Source organism: Vicugna pacos, unplaced genomic scaffold, assembly GCF_048564905.1.
Source record: "Vicugna pacos unplaced genomic scaffold, VicPac4 scaffold_20, whole genome shotgun sequence".
NCBI lineage: Eukaryota > Metazoa > Chordata > Mammalia > Artiodactyla > Camelidae > Vicugna > Vicugna pacos.
The window spans coordinates 13,997,740-14,014,442 of NW_027328741.1; positions in this window are offsets into that span (position 1 = coordinate 13,997,740).

A 16,703-nucleotide genomic window follows, 5' to 3' on the forward strand; every position below is an offset into this window, starting at 1 on the left:
AGCCTACCAACACTGAATAAAGAGAAAACAGAAAGCTTGAAAAGAGCTAACAGTATAAGTTAAGTAAAATGTACAATTTTAAAAACACCCCTAAAACAAAATGCCTGGTTGCCTTCACTAAACCCTCTTTCTCCCCAACTATTTCAAAAAATGAAGGAGGAAGGACAATTCCCAAAGTTATTCAATGAGGCCACCATTACCCTGATAAAAAAAAACCAAAGACACTACCAAAAAAAATGAAAATGAAAAGCCAATATCCTTGATGAATATACATTCAAAAATCCTCAAAAAAACATCAAAAAATTAATCCAGCAATACATAGAAAGGATTATCTATGATGATCAGTTGGATTCCTTCCAGAGTTACAAGGATGGTTCAACATAAACAAGTCAAGCAGCATGACACATATCTAATAATGGAAGGACAAAATTCACAGAACCATGTCAATACACACAGAAAAAGGATTTGACAAAATTCAATATACATTCATGACCAGAACTCTCATGAAAGTGAGTATAATGGGAATATCTCTCAGCATAGTAATGGCCATTTATAACAATTAATAATACTCAGGGGGAAAAGCTGAAAGCCTTCTGGGTAAATTCGGCAATAAGTACAGGACTCCTACTCTCACCACTTCTGTACCATAGTAATACAAGAAAGGAAAAGGAAAAGAAAAAGAAGTAAAAGAAACACAAAATGGAAAGAAAGAAGCAAAATTGTCACCAGTACAGATGGCATAAAAATCTACACAGACAGTACTAAGGGCTCCACACTGACTACTATGAACAATAAATAATTTCATCTAGGGGGAAGGGTATAAGATTAATGTAAAGAAGTCTCTTGTATTTCTACACATTAATAATGAGATACCCTAAAATGGACTTTGAAAGCAATACTATTTACAATCCCATTCCCTAGATTATCTTGGAATAAATGTAAAACATATGTGAAAGATCTACACACTGAAAATTATAAAACATTGACAAAGTATTTAAAAATGATTCAAAGAAATGGAAAGATGTCTTGTGCTCTTGAATTGAAAGAGTTCATATTGTTAACATGGCCGTACTACACAAAGAAACCTACAGATTTTGTGCAATTCCTGATACGAAGTTTTAGAATTTTCCACAGAAGCAGAAAGAAATAACTCTAAGTTTTACATGAAACCATTAAAAATTGCCAAAATGATCTTGAGAAAAAACAATAAATCTGGAGATATAAACCTCCAAGATACCTTACTATACTACAAAGCTACAGTAATAAAAACAGCATGGCATTGGCACATAGATATAATCAATAAAAACATAGAGCTTAAAAACAATTCCACACACCTATGAGCAATGAATCTATGATAAAAGAGGCAAAAGTACATAATGGAGAAAAGACAGTACGACAATGGGTGATGTTGGGAAAGCTGTACATCTACATGTAAAACAGTGAAATGAGAACATTCCCTGACATCATATTCAAAAATAAACACCGAGTGTATTAAGGACCTAAATGTAAGTCCTGATACTTTAAAACTGCAAGAAGGGAATATAGGTGATACACTATTGGATATATATCATAGGAATATTTTCTTATATCTGTCTCCAAATGCAAAAGAAATAAAAGCAAAAATAAGCAAGTGAGATCTAAACAAACTTGAAAACTTCTGCACAGTTAAGGACACAATCAATGAAATGAAAACACTGCCTGTGTAATTTGAGAACATATTGGCAAACAATAAAAGTGACCAGGGTTTAATAGATGTAGGTTAATAGACGTAACATGGATTTAGGTTATACAACTCAATGTGAAAAGCAAAAACCCAATCAAAAACAAAAGCAGAGTAACTGAGACAGTTTTTTTCCAAAGAAAATTTACAGATGAGTAACGTGCAGGTGATAAAATTGCTCAAAATTACTAATTATTAGGTAGTTGTAAATCAAAACCACAATGAGGTATCACTTCACAATGTTCAAATGGCTATTATAAAAATATCTACTAATGGAAAGTGTTGGAGATGATGTGAATGTAAAAAATCTTTTTTACATTTGTTTGGAATGTAAATTGGTATAGCTTCTATGGAAAAGAGTATTCAGATTTCTTTAAAACCTAAAACAGACCTAACATATGAAACAGTAATACCTCTCCTAGGAAAAATATGGGGATAATACCCTAAATTGTGAAGAACCTAAGTCAACAACGGCACTGTTAATTACATGCAAGCCTGGGAAGCAATCCAAGAGTCCACAGTAGAGTATGGATCAAAGAAAATATGATGATTCTATAAATATGCAATGGAATATTAGTCAGCCATGAAAAAGTATAACCCATTGCTATTTCAGCATCCTGAATAGACCTAGTAAATATTGTGCTTAGAGAAGAAACTTAGAGAAAGACAGAAGTATATAATATAATTTATATGTGGAATCTACAGAATAACAAATATCCATGTACATCTATCTATAGCTATTTATTGATAGATGACAGATAAATAGGATAGATACATAGATACATGGTAGATAGATAGATAGACAGATAGATTGATTGATTGATAGAGACATGGTAGAGAGATAGAGAGATTAGATAGGCAAGTCTGAAACAGACTTAAAGATATGGAAAAAAATTTATGCTTACAAAAGTGGAAGGGAAGGACAATTTTAAGGTGCGATATTGAGAGATAGAATGTAGTATACATAAAGGAGAGAAGCAACAAGGATAATCTGTATAGATCAGGGAATTATGCACAATAACTTTTAATAATTGAATGTTAAAAGTATTGTAATAATTTATAATGCAATATAATCCACAAAGTGATTGGAAACTCTATGATGTACATCTGAAACTACAAAATATAGTACATCTACTGTACTTCATTTAAAAATAAAACATCTCATGTATAATGTTGTCCTTTTTCCTCTGATAGCAGCTTCCTTAAATGTTGATATATTTTTACTCTTTACCTTTTATGATTACTGTCTCAGAATATTTCTTTACTCTTGTGATCATGTTACCAGTTTGATGTATATATATTTATTTCCCCGATTTCCTATTTTTCTCTCTTTAATCTGTATTGTATAGAAGCATTTGAGAACATACCCAAAGAAACTTTTGCAAATATCTCGTGGTGTCTGCTTAGCATTTTGTCCAATGTTTTGCATATTTTTGCAATTTTATATTTCTTAGAAGAGTTCTTTTCTGCACCCCGTGTAAGGTGTCTCAGTTTTGTTTTTTTCATCTCATTCAGGTTTTGTTTGTCTGGTAAAGTCTTTATTTTCACTTTATATCTAAGTGATAACTGTGCAAGGTAGAGTATTCTTGGGTGAAAGATTTCTTATTTCAGTAGTTTGAAAATGCCATTCAATTTACCCTTGGCCTATGTTTTCTGCTGAGAAATCTGCTGAAAGTCTAATGGGGGTTCCTTCGTAGGTTATCATAACATTTTTCGGCTGCCTTTAAAATTTTACTCTGTCATTGACTACCCAAATTGCATATGATATATCTTGAAGGAGGTCTCTTTGCCTTAAATTTATTGGTGTTTTTTTGGCTCACGGACTTGACTATCAGTTCCTTACTTAGGTTCGGGAAGTTATCAACTATTACATCTTTAAATAAACCATCAGCTACCTTCTAATTTTCTTTCTTCTCCTGGATTTCACTCTAAAGTGCAGTTCCTGAAGAAGTCTGATTGCTGTTGTAGAATTTCCTCACTTTTTAATATCTTGTATCTCTGCACTCCTCTATCATTCCTAGTTTTGTATAGGTGAGTTTGCTAAACTCTATTCCACAAAGGCAGTCTGCTCCCAATACTTTCTGTTGCATTCTTCATCTTAGTTAAAAAGTTCATCTGGTCCTCCAATAACGTTTGGTTATTTTTTAGTTTCAGTCTCTTTGGTAATGTTTTCCTTATCAGCATTTAATTTATTCATAAGCTCACTAAGCTGCTATCTGAGTTTTGTTTTTTGTATTGAGTTTCTTTATGACACCTATTTGGATTCTCTGTTAATTATATGGCAATATACCATGATTTAATTTTGTTTGCTGCAGGTTTGATTTTGTGTGTGCGTGTGCATATTCATGTGTGTCTGTGTCTGTTTCGGTGTCTGTGTCTGTGTAATTGTGTGTGTGCATGCAATACAATGTTACTGTGATTGGTCTTGATCTTGTTAAATTATTGCTCTGATGACACTAAATAACAGATTTGGAGTTGGAGCCCTTGCTTTTGTTTTCTGGTAGTTTGCAATATTGCAGAAATTTTGGTTTTACTTACCTGAGCTACCTCTGATAATATTTCAAAATGGCACTTTCCAGTCGTTACTGTCTGGATAAAAGATGTGCTTTCATTGTCACTTCTTAGACTTCTCGGGTAGTTAATGCCACTGTTGTAACTGGGACGGCAAACCCTTCCTTTTATCTGATATCCCTTGAGACTCAGTTTACACATTGAGGAAAGGTGTAAAGACAGGTGGGTATTTGGAATCAGGCAAGTGCCTTTCCCATGTCCAGTTTTACAAGGTAACTTGTCTCCACCAATGTGAATGGGGAGTTAGGACAGTGTCATGAATGTCTGAGTGTCTGAAGGATGGAAACTCAGTCTCCATTGTGGCTCCCTCCTAGTTACATGTGACCATGAGTGCTTGTGCAGTTGGAGGCCGAAGCTGTGTTAACCACTGAGACCCTGTTTCTACTGGGTTCTCTGAGCCTGTGGACTCTGATACCCTAGTCAGTGGGTCTTGGTTGCAGGCAGCAAATCTGCTCTTCCCTCAGTTGAGCCTATTTTAGGTGTTTTAGCCCACCAACCTTCAGCTTTATACATGCGTTCTGAAGTATTGATTTGTGTTGTAGTTTTTTTTTTTTTTTTTGCTGAGATGTGAACGTTTTACTGACTGTAGATGTAAGGGGAGAGACCAAAATAGTTTAAACTTATGTCACTTTTTTCAAAGTATACACTTTTTTGTTTAAAATCTTAAATTCTAATTGGGACATTATAAGAACAGTAAAGAAAGTGAACAAATCACCTCCCTTAATGTCATAGTACTAGAAAATATTTTGAATTTCCTGGGTTATTTTCTTCATTGTTTATCCCACATACATGCACATTTTACTAAAAGATATGTCTATAATCTCTTTAAAATCATTTAAATTATTAAAATATTTCTCTGTGCTGTAAATATAGCCCTGTTGCTTCTCTAATTTATAACTGGTAACTTGCATATTTCTGTCTTCACCATCCTTCTTCTCTGTCCCCAAAGGAAATCACTACATGTTACACTACACATATATATGTGATTCTGTTCCTGTTTCTTTATGATTATTTCTCTTATATCCTTAGTTTCCTCATATAAGTGATAACTTAGAGTGTTTTCGCTGTATGACTTATTCTCATATGTACAAAACTCTCTGGGTCCAGTCACATTTTTCCAAATGGAAGAATTTTATTTTTTGATATGACAATGACTAAGTATTTATTATGTTATCTATATCTCACTTCTACATCAGCCATTCATCTGTTGATGAGCACTTGAGTTGTGTATTTATCCTTGGCTAATTTAAATGATGATGTTAAAAACATTGGGGGTAATATATCCTTTAAAGTTAATGTTTCATGTTTTTATAGATTTATATAAAAACTGTAATTGCTGCAATATATGATGCTTCTATTTCTAGTTTTCTGTGCACTATTTACACTTTTCTAATAGTGGATGAATCAATATACGTTTCCCCCAACAGTGTACCTGGGATCCCTTTTATCGACATTCTTATTAATGTTTGTCATTAGAAGCCTTTTTAAATAGCCATTTTGATGGCTGTGAGATTATATTTCAGTCTGGTTTTGATTTAAGATTTCCTAATGGATAGCAACGTTATGTTTCTTTTTATGTGAATGAAAATCATCCACATGTCTTTTGTTGAAAAGATTCCATGAAGATCTTTAAAGTGTTTTAAAGTTGGGGCCTATGTTTTAAAATATTGTGTCTAATATGCTACATATATACTATGGATATTAACACCTTGTTAGTCTCATTGTCTGAAATTTTTCCTTCTATTCTGTGTGTTGTCATATGTCTTGTAGAAGGTTTCCTTTGCACTGCAAAAGGCTTTGTACTTCACAATAATACAAGAAGTAGAATCCCTGTATCACGTAGTACATCTTATTTTTCCTATATAAACATAAAACTATTATTGATAATTTTCCTTTTTTTTTTGACTTAGGAGACAGATAACCAATAAATATTTCTAAAATTTATCTCAAAGATAGTTCTCCTCATGTTTCTGGTCAGAAATTTTACAGTTTCAGGTTTTACATTTAGGAAATTAATCAATTTTTTTCTTACTGTGTATTCTATGAAAGGAAGTGATCATACATCTTCCTTTTGCATGTTCTGTCCAGTGTTCCCAGGACTACTTGTTGAAGAGACTGCCTTTTTTCCATTGTATACTCTTACCTCCTTCATTGTAGACTAATTGACCAGATGTGTGTGGGTTATTCTTGGACTTTTTATTGTTCCATTGATCTATGTGTCTATTTTAGTGATATATTTTGATGTCTTGATTACTGTAGCTTTACATTTCTTTATAAATTCAGGGAGGATAATACCCACTGCTTTGTTCATTTTTCAAAGATAACTTTAGAAAATTTGGGTCTTCCCTATTTTTGTATAAATTTTATTATTTTTCTCCTTGTTTTGAGAAGAAATATATGGATTCTGTGAGAATAGGAATTTATTAAATGTAAAACCCTAAGAAAAATATTAAAATGTGGAGGATAAATCAAACAATATTAAACAAACAATGGATTGCTGTATAAATCAAAGAAAATATATATAAAGAAAAATGACAACAAAAACAAAGTCCATGGTGTATAGCAAAAGCAGCATTAATAGGGATGCTTATAGCAAAATAATAACACTTATACAAATAAGAAATATCTCTCTCTTATAATATAATCTTAGAAACAACAGATATAGCAAAATAAGAAAAAAATTGTTAGTAGAAGGAAAGACAGCTGAAAGGTCAGAACATAAATAAATAAAATAATGATTAAAAATATAAACATTCAATCAAACTAAATAATGGCTTTTGTAAGATAAATAAAATTGATAAACTTTAAGCAGACTCATGAGAAAAAAGGGTACAGATTAATAAGCTCAGAAATAAATGAGAAGTTACAGCTTATATCAAAGAAATACAAAGCATCATTAGAAGATACAACAAGTTATATGTAAATAAATTGGAAACCCTAGAAGAAATATACAATTTCTGAGAAAGACATAATCTCCAGGATGGAATGAGAAATAGAAAAAAAGAACAGATTACCACTAATGAAATTGAATAAGCAATTAAGCAAAATCTCCCAAGAAACAGAATTCAAGGCCTAGACAGCTTCACAGGTGAATTCTGCCAAACATTTAGAGAAGAGCTATCAAGTATACTTCTCAGAGAATTCCAAAAATTTTCAGAGTAAAGAAGGTTTCCTACCCCACATTTCTGTATCACACTACTACTAAAACTAGAACAAATACCTCAAAATTACAGGTTAAATACTACTGATAAGCATTGATGTAAAAAACACCACTGAAATGTTAGCAAAGTGTAAGATACATTAATAAGATTATATAGTAAGATTAAGTCAATTTTAATCCAGGGATGCAAAAGTGATTCATTAACTACAAATTAATCAATATAATAAACAACACTAACAAATTAAATAATAAAAGTTATACAGTCATATCAATAAAGTCATAAAATATTTTGACAATTCATTAACTATTTAAGATTATATTTTTCCTCAAAGTGGGCATGAGGAAACATACCTCAACACAGTTAAGGTCATATATGACAAGAACTCAACTAACATGACACTCACTGATTAAAAGCTGAAAGCATCTCCTGTAAGAGCAGGAAGAAGACAAGAATGCTCACTCTTACCACTTTTATTCAGTATAGTATTGAAAATTCTAGCCATAGCTATCCAAAATAAATGGAAATATAATTAGCTAATTAAGAATAGGACTAAAAGTATCTGTTTGCAGATGACATACTTTAAACAGAAATCCTATAGATGGCACCTGAAAACTAATAAGCCTCATAAGTGCACTTGGTAAAATTTCAGAATATAAAATTAACATACAGAAACTTACATTTCTACACACTAACAACAAGCTAACAGATAGAGAAAGTGAGGGAACTGTCTCATTTAGAGTTGCATTACAAAAAAAAAAATCTACAAATATATCCAACCAAAGAAGTAAAAGAACTATACACAAAAAACTGTAAAATATTTAAAACAAAAATTGAACATAATGCAAACAGATGAAAGAATATGCTGTGTTAATTGATGAGAAAAATAATATTGTTTAAATGACAGGACTAGCCAAGAAATTACATTAATTAAATTCAGTGCCTATCAAAATACCAAGGGCATTTTCAGAATTTAAAATAAATAATTCTAAAATTTACATGTAAATGCAAAAGGGCTGAAATCACTAAAAAAAAGAAAGACAAGAAAACAAAGAATAAACACAAACATATTTGACAAAGAACAAAGTGGATGTATCACTTTCCCTGATTTAAATCTATAATACAAAGCTACAGTAATAAAAAGAATATGGTAGTGGCAGAGAACAAAGAAAATAATGGAACACAAAGAAAGCCTGAAAATGAAATTAGACAGTAATGGTCCTTTAGCCTATTACAAAAATGAATACACAGTGGGAGAAAGGTAAACAACAGGCATATGGAAACGGTCAGCATCACTAACCATCAGAAAAATGCAAGTCCAAAACACAATAAGATTTTATGTCAGTCCTGTCAGAATGAATATTACCAAAAAGATAACAAATATAAGTATTGGTGAGGATGTAAGAAAAACAACCCTGATGCACTGCTGGAGTGAATGTAAATTTGTGCTGGCACTGTGGAAAACAGTATGCAGTTTTATCTAAAAATTAAAATTGAAATATAATCCAACATTTCCATATCTGGATACTTATTCCAAGAAAATAAAAACACAAACTAGAATGGATAAATTCAAACCTATATTCACTGCAGCATTATTTACAGTAGAGAGGGTTTAGAAGCAAATTAATTGTTCATCAATAGATGATGGATAAAAAATGTGTGTTTATAGTATATATATCTACCCATCTATATTTTTTATTTTTGTATTGTACAGATATATCTATATTTATACATATATGTACACACACAGGTAAAATTACAATGGGTTATAACTCAGCTATAAAAAGAATAATTTCTCCATTTGCAACAATTGGGTAGACCAAGAGGTTAATATGACAAGTGAAATAAGTCAGAAAGAGAATGACAAATGCTGTATGATTTTACTCATATTTGGAATTTAAAAGAAATTAACATAACACAACAGAAAATGAGATATAGATATACAAAGAAAAAGGTTGTTCAGAAGAAGGAGGGAAAAGATATGAGGAAAAAGAAATATTTGACGAATATTAAGAGAGAAAATTTTCCAGTTGCAAATTAAATGAGTCACGGGCAAGAAATGTCCTGTATGGGGAATAGTAAATAACTATGAAATATCTTTAAATAGCAACATATCATACTTAGATATATTCCAGTGATCAGTTTGAAATGTATTAAAATAGCAAACAGTATGTTGTGTAAGAGGAACTAACACAGTTTATAGATTTAAGTACACTTCAAAAACAAACATACTTATAGAAATAAATTAGATTTGTAGCTAAAAGAGTCAGGGTTTGGGAAAGGAGGATTTGATTACTGCACTCAAAAGCTACAAACCGCTAGCCATAAAATAAATGTGTCCTAGGGATGCCCCATAGTAACATGAAAATTATAATTAATACGGATTTATGTTATATATGAATGTTGTTAAGGGAGTAGACCCTAAGTTTTCTCATCACAACCAAAAGGCATATTGTATCACATTAATATTGTATCTAAATGAGATAATGAAATCTCCCTAAATTTGCTATGATATTTATTTCATGATACTTGTAAATCAAATCACTATCCAGTGCACCTAAACTTACATAATATTCTGCACCAATTATACCTCAATAGATGTGGAAGGAAAAATGGAAAGTCAATATTCAATTATTCCCATGACATTTCACATGATTGTTTCTGCAGCAAGTAAACTTGAGTCATGTTAAACTTATCCTAAGTAAACATACTAATTAATAAGTGATTCTAATAAATAATACAAAAAGATAGTAATAAAATTAGTGTTTTATCATGCCTTAATCTTTCTTCATGTTAACAGCCCACTGCTTCTGCAGGTATCAAAATTTCACTCAGTGTATTCATCTGAGATTAGGGAATGGATACAAATTTAAAACTGGCTGCTCTTTCTGTGAGTGATAAAGTTCACTGTCTCTGACCAATGGCCTCATCTCCCCGACAGCATCTGTAAGAAATGAACATGCAGGTTGCTAAAAATCTCAGCATGGTAAAATCTCAGAACTCCTACAATTCTTAACTGTTTTGCAATGGGAATACAATACTGACAAAGACTTGATTTTGGATAACAATGTGCTGTTTTCTCATGATTGCATTAAGGGATCTGAGGAAAATCCCTGAGATCCACAACAAACATTCTTGCTCAAGTGCTGGGCAAAGAAGTGCAAAGGCTCTGCATTATTAGGACTGAGGACTGCTTTCAAAATGACGACTATGCTCACTTTATTTCAGGTTGTCCAAGGAAAGAAAGATTATTGCAATTTCTAGGTGAACGGAAATGTCAGTGGTTCAGTCTCTATAAATTAGTCAAGGGGTTATCAAAGCCAAAATAAGTTGTGTCAACAATGAGAATTAGAAAAACAAAGAAATTAGACATAAGCTTAAATTCAAAAGGAGACACAGTCCTGTGCTGTGCTCTGGGGACTGGAGAATGTATATGCCTCAGTCCAATTCAAGGGTTCAGTGGCTTGGCCCTAGCATCAGCTAAGGATTCAATGAACAGGTAACAATAAGTATACTGGGTGAAATATAATGTATCTCTCCCTGATTGGAAGAAAATATGGTGGCTCAATGAAACTATTAATTCACAGAAATACTGCCAGTTGCAGAGTAATTCACTGATGAACAAAGATAATATTAGTTACTGCTTAACAATCCATCTTCACACACACACACAGTGGTAGACATATTTGTATGGTTTAGTGGTAAAAGTTCTGTGGGCAGAGCTCAGAGGACAGATTTCAAACACCAGACAACATTTCTACTTTTGCCAATAGTCTAGCTTTTCCGAGGTAGAAAACTAGAAATGGAGAAACCAACAATATTCTTCTTTAGGATTTCTAACTTTAAAAGTAAACTGTAGCTTTTGACTTATCAGTATACAACCTTGTTAAGATGATCACGGTAAGACCACTGTCTGATAAAAGAGCTGGAGACTAGCTGCTGAACCAGTTCATCTGAACCCCAGACTTCTAATGTAAGCAACAACATAGCCACCATCAGTGTTGAGCTGACAAACAGAAAACCTTGATGTTTCTGTTGTAGGAACAACCACTGCTGTCCAGGCACAGATCTCCTGCTGCAAGTAGTCTCTTTTCTTCTTTTGGTAAAGGACATATTGGTGGGATGTTGCAAGAGCTTACCCTGGCCCATTTGCCCTTTCTCCAGAATATCAAAATCATTCTTCCCAACTGGTGACATATTTTCAGGACACAAATTTGCCATTCCAGTCTTATCAGCTGACACTGGCTGCATGACTAAGCGCAGAAGCCTTAGACACCCTGACATTGCCTACAATTTTTCCAGCATTTCACTGCATTTCACATTCTGTAAATGCTTCACACTTTATTTTAAATTAATTGGAAATAGTCGAAGTCTTCCATGAATATTTTATATTTCCTAATATCATCAGAAATTGGTACTCATGCAGTTGGACAAATTTTTAATTCCATCACCCTCGCCTCCTTCTACTCCACACATTTTAGGTTGCAATTTGATTACTGAATACGACCACTCCAACCAAGGGTCTAGTATCTCTTTGATACTTCCTGTGTGAAGGTTAGAAGGGGCAAAAGTTATGTGGGGTGCATAAACCTACATTAAATGTTTACAAAAGCACTGTCTCTTCTGGGCAAAGCTCTGATTCTAAGAAGTAAATTAATTAGAAGTCAGTATAGTTATTACTATGATGAAGAGAATCAGCTATTTTGGGGTGGGTGTGTGATGAAGTGTCAGGAAAAAATGCAGGAAATGGAAATGGAATGCTTTAGGCCTCTGGAGGCATGAATGAAGAAGAAAATAATAATTTGTCTGCTGTACCTACCTCCACTTACTGTCTTGAGTGACTAGTCCATGGGCTACGAAAAGAGCTAGTTTTTGGTGAAGAGTAAAGACCATAACGAAACAGTGTGGAAACCATGAGAGATTTGTTGTTTCAGGAAAGTAGATTTTGCTTAAAGTCAACATCTATTTTTCATTCACTAAATACTAATATGCATCCTGTGGCATGTGCTGTGCTTACTGTGCTGGTATCCAAGTTAGACAAGGAAAGGGGGAGAGACAGAAAACTTCTGAAGGAGGCAGTTTCTGTGCTGAGACTGGGAAAGTCTAAGTAGGTTAAAGGAGGACACCCGAAGTCCAAGGATGAGCTGGAGCAAAAGTGGTGAAGTTGCAGCTAATATAGTTGACAAGCGTTTCCCTGGATATATCTCCAGTTACAGTGAAACATAAAGAAATGCCAAGGTAGTCAGATGCCAAATTTATAAAGGAATGACTAAAGTAAGTTCATTTTGTGTGCTTAGATTTGGAAAGGCATTAATAGCCACCCTGAGGACGTAAGCTTGTCTTTGGACGTAACATAAAAGCAACATAAAGTATCGATTGAAAATATAGTGTTGACCCTTGAGGACAAGAAATGAAAGCAACAATTGAAATGCTTTGATAACAGAACAAAGAAGACAAGAGATAAAATTTCTTCTTAAAATCTACCAGATGCTGTATATGCCACCTGAGAATAAGTCATATGACCTTTATGATTCCAGGGATGACATAATAGAGACCATGATCCCTGGGCCAGTTCCTGCACTTATCTCCTGTTCCAGCCTATCCTAAATTAACACTTTTAATACTTTCCAGGATGAACCAGAAACCACTTAGTACTTTTCCCTCTCTCCATGTTATAGTCTTCCTCCAATTTCTTCCATTTTCTCTTCTTCCTTACTAGAAATTATTTAAAATAACTACCATATTGTTCCATCAAATGATCATATCAATCAAGTATCACTTTTTATGTTTAAATTGTAACTTAGTCTCCCATTTATATCTTAACACTATTTAAAAAAATAAGGTAAATAAGGTACACATCTATGTTTATTTTTCAAATAAGAAAATTGCAGATATTTGTCGACATTTTCCAACGTCAATTTTAATCTCTGTTATCCTGCATAATCTGGTAGTCCTCTGGTAGATCAGTTGTGACTAGGATGACTTTCATAAACTGAAGATGTCTGATGAGTTGGTTTTGAAAGAGAGTTTGCTGATGTATCAGCTATCAATGGCACTGGAAACTGTGGGTTGCTTCCTGGTTGAAGTTTAGAAAAACGACCTTCATTGGCAGATATGTTGTGATATCTATTTGGAAAAATAGAAGGTTCCAACATCTGTCCAAAATAATTCCTCTGTATGGGATACAAGATGCTGTTCTGAGAAGTAGAAGTTGTAGTTGTAATGAATTTCACAACCCGGCTATATGCTTCAGTGTAGCTTCTTTGAGAGTGCCCGTGGACAGTGGTGAACTTCTTTAAAATAGCACGTTGATTCATTGCAATTTGTACTGGTGGTCTCACTGACATTGATGATGGAGGAGAATAATCACCTCTGAATGGCGTAGTTGTATCACCAATTATGTGGCTGGTAGAAGGCATTCTTATTAGAGGCATGTTTAAATTTACAGAAGGTAAAAATGCGCCTTCTCCTCTAGTGTCACCCACAAAATCAGAATTATGATTATCCACATTACCCACTCCTTTATACTGCTTCTTGCTGAAATCTTCAGCTAATGAATATACCAGAGAGACATTTTTAATCCCAACTCTTCTTTTATTCTCACTGAAAGCTGGGGACAGACACGTTTAATATTTGTATATTGATAGAACTGCAGCTACAACCAAAGTAAAAGATTTCAGTAATAATTTAAACCAAAATACAACACTATAATTAGCCTAACCTATAAAACCTCAGATTTCACTTTTATTATGCACAGATAATATCATCAAAATATGAACATTCCTGACGGTATTTTGAAGTTCCTTATTTGGAAAATACACATTTAAATAGTATATCATCAATTTAAGAAGTTAGAATTTGCAGTAATGGTGAATGCCACTTTTCAAAAGCAGCTTTAATACCTTTATTTAGATTTCTGATAAGATTCATAGTTGCAGGCAAAGTTTCTTATAATGTGAATACTTAAGTCACTGTCCTCATTTTTTATAATAAATAAAGTGTTTGAGCCTTAGTAATTTTATACAATTTTCAAAATCTAGCTTTACATTTATATTACCATAGATTAATATACAAAATAAAATTTTATATATAAGTTACGAAGTGGTAACTAAAGTTTCTGAGTACCTTGCTTAAAACAGAGACTTCTTTTTCTTCTGCCAGAAAGTCTGCTAGAAATACAGATCTTTGAAAATTCTGCCGCACTTAACCCATAAAGGTTAAGCTGTCCAACTAAACTTTTCATACTTCCAGTTTCAAATATTCTGAAAGGGGCCTTTCTTTCCAAAACTTCCTTCTTAAAGACATCTTCATCAATCACTATGGAAGTTCTATTCTCATCCCATCAGATGGATTTAAATTGGTTACTCCCAACCATTTTCCAGAGTTTTCTTGGAAATGTCAGAGAACAAAATTCATTATCTTCCTCTGGTTCAGAGACACAATGTGTGTAACATGGCCTTTTTATCAAGGATTCTTCAGACAAAGTCTGAAAAGCATTTTCTTCAATAATAGACCTCAAGTCCAAGTCCCCAGAGAATGTTTGATCACACAATAGAGATCTACCGGAGTTTCCTGAACCAGTTGGTCCATTTTCAGGAGACACATCTTGAATTTCTGAAGAAACATGTGCCATCTCAAATAACTTTTCCTACAGCTACTTTTCTAATCTGAATGATTTTGAGCACTGCAGCTTCAAATGCTGCTTTGGCAGGCCTGCACAGATAAACTGCTGGACCTTCACAATGTTTCTCAACTTGAGTAGCTGTGACATCATAAAACGACTGGTCTCCTAGCAACTCAAGTGTAACATTCAGCCAGTGTTTACTTCTCATTCATCCAGTTAAAATGAAACATATAGGATTCTTATTTTTATAGTGTGATCTGCAATATTATCCCCACAAATCTTTTTAAAAAATTTAATTTTGGGATTTATTAAATAAAACCAATCTCCATCCATTTGTCCACAAATTTATAACAGATTTGAGAACAGAGTATAAATAATGCAGAAAATATATAAAATAATTTTAAAGTTTTGGAATTTTAACTGAAATTTGTCTAAAACCTGTAAAGAAAAGTGTAACTATTTCAATATCATTTGTAATTAAAGTGAAACATAATTTGATTTGGTATTTTAAGTAGGTATTTATCTGTGCAGTTTAGAATAAGTAGCTCTATATCAAAACATGACAAGAAAAAATATCAGTTTATATGGTATGTTTCTAAATAAATGGTTAATATTTATTAAATAAGTGATTAAAAGAATCAATCAAATTTAAGAAATCCCAAAGGTGGAATTTAGTTTTAAATTGTAATTCAATGCTATAATTGAAACAAAGGTAATTTAATATTCTACAATTATATTGCAAAAGAGACAATCTTATTGTAAATTTACAAATGTTTATTTTTGCCATTCTTTCACTTAGAGGTTTATCAGTCCCTAGAAGTAATAAATTTTATTGTCATCTTTATAATCCATACTCTTGGGGCTTCTGTTAATTGTTCCAAAATGATGTTGATAAATACAATTATGCACAAGATCCTGGGTTCAATAAGCATTGCCTCCATTAAGGGGAATACATACAAACAATCAAAAAACAAGGCTATAACCGTATCTGTCGGTTGGGGCAGAAAAGACCAGGTAATGCATTTTAGGAAGCAATATGTTTCTCAGTCCTGAAACAGTTGGCATTGTTGGTATAATACAGCATTTTAAGACAATTGTCTTGTGCACTAATTGTAAATAATAGCTATGTTCTGTATCAGTAAACTGGAGTAAATCCTGTTCTACCAAAATTTGTATTCTTTATTTAGAAATAAATTCCATTAAACATAAACCAAATTCAAAATGAGAGATAAAGTTTTTAATTAAATAAATGTACCCTCAAGCTACAATGTAAATTTTTCATTCAGTATCTGTTAATCCCATTCTAAATAAATATTAGCTACCTGAATTCATGGCATATTATAAGCATTATAAACTATAGTTAAGTTGGATATAGTCCTGATTCATAAATATTATTTAACATACACAAATGTACATATGTGATGTCATCCTTAAAAAACAAAGACTGCAAATATAACGATCCCAAAATATATAGGAAAATTATTGACAGATCTGATCTTAACTTTTTTATAACAATATTATTAAATTCGCTCAAGATAGAATATAACTAAGCATAATAAAAGCTATATATGAAAAACTCATGACTTAGATCATGTTCAATGTAAACATACAGGATTGATTTCCTCTGGTC